General features: G+C 32.3%; 1 protein-coding gene across 3 annotated transcripts in view; it reads left to right on the forward strand.

The window, feature by feature from the left end:
* Nucleotides 1–1,680, forward strand: part of stxbp5 (syntaxin binding protein 5 (tomosyn)) — a 146,056-nt gene that overhangs the window by 61,956 nt on the left and 82,420 nt on the right. The gene's annotated exons all lie outside the window — the stretch shown is intronic.

Raw genomic sequence — 1,680 nt, forward strand, 5'->3', positions numbered from 1 at the left:
AAGGGTTATCTGTGCATATATATTTGAGAAGTTGCTGGTAAAAAATTTATCCAGAAAAACATATATAGGCTCTTACATTTCTGGTTAGTATCATGCATTGTAAACATTAACAGCAATGTCTGTTCCTAAGAGCAGTTATGTTCGAATTTATAGCATCATGGCTAATGTTGGGAATCTTTGAATTTGATTCCAGTGTTCTGTCAGAACAGCATACATCATCAGATAGGAATACATTGTTCTCATATGCATGCACTCATACACGCAACAGAGAATTATTCCCACATTGAAATTTAGTAGCAGTGTACCGACCAGCAAAAACACGTCTATTTTAACTTTAAAAAAAGAAAATCAGCTTTGAATATATTGTTATTTCTTGGATGCACAAATGGCCAGATATGATTGAAGTTTCCGGGATGTTGACAGAAGAAACCTTTATAGCTAAAACCATATAAGTCAATATTGATTAAAAATAAGTTACTTTAGTATTAAAAAATGTGTGTGCAGGAATTTAAATTTGGTTATATATTGTTTTTATGGTTAAAATCATAGAAAGCATTGGCTGTGGTTTATATTATATGTGGTATACTTTATATAATTTAGGTTAGATAAAAACTAAGCATATGCCAATCTGACAGCGTTTGCTAGACACCGGTTCTGTTTCAGATTCCTCGTTTTGATTCTGGTTCCTGTTAAATCCGATTCTTGTTAGACAAAGGATAATAAAAAGTTTACATGTTTTAAATTAGCTGGCTCACTGGAGTTCTGTCTGGTTAAAATCCTCTGAATTTCTCAATTAAATTGTAATAAAAATCAACTTTGTGTAGACTTACTAAATAATAATAATGACTAAATAATCAATTCAATTCAGTTTATTTATATAGAACCAATTCATCTCAAGGCACTTTACAGTTCACCAGATCATACAGTCAAATTGATTAAAAGTTTTCTATCTAAGGAAAACCAGTTGATTGCATCGACTCATTGACTCAAATGCAATCCCTCACACTAAGCACATAGTTATATCCAACCAGTACCGGTATATGAATATGAAACCTATGAACTCTAATATAGTCATAAGCATTTTCTTTTCCAAGTGTTGCATTTTCATATTTTCTCTGTTTGAAAATATAATTTAAACACATTTTCACATATCCAGTGTCTGATGCTTCAGGTGCTTATATTGTATAAGACCATTTTATTTACATAATTCCGACTTCGGTGCAATGCTAAGCTGAATGTCTGAGCTGGAGGAAAAAGCAGCACAGCAGGGGGTCTTCCTGTTTATATCCTCGGTGTCATTCACTGCACCTCAGTTTTACTCAACTATCTGGAAGTAGTAATGTTTCATTTTTTTGGACAAAGCAATGATTGGATATCATACAATCATGTGCAGGTAGTGGGTTTTATCACGTAAAAAAAGAATCCAAAGGAAATAAAATTAACACGCCATTAAGTTCTGCTTGAAATTACTTAAAACTCTGGCAATCACGATATAAGTGCTTTTTATTCAATCTATAATATAATATATATCTTGCGTGGCAGATATCGTTTAAAAAAAAATCAGGAGAATCAAATGGTTGGAACCGGTTCCGATCAATTATCGATGTCCAACCCTAATCCCGTCTGATGATCTGTAGGTTTAGATTTTCTATGATTTTCTCTGTTTCAAAATTAAAAAAT

Source organism: Cyprinodon variegatus, unplaced genomic scaffold (assembly GCF_000732505.1).
Source record: "Cyprinodon variegatus isolate N-32 unplaced genomic scaffold, C_variegatus-1.0 Scaffold141, whole genome shotgun sequence".
NCBI lineage: Eukaryota > Metazoa > Chordata > Actinopteri > Cyprinodontiformes > Cyprinodontidae > Cyprinodon > Cyprinodon variegatus.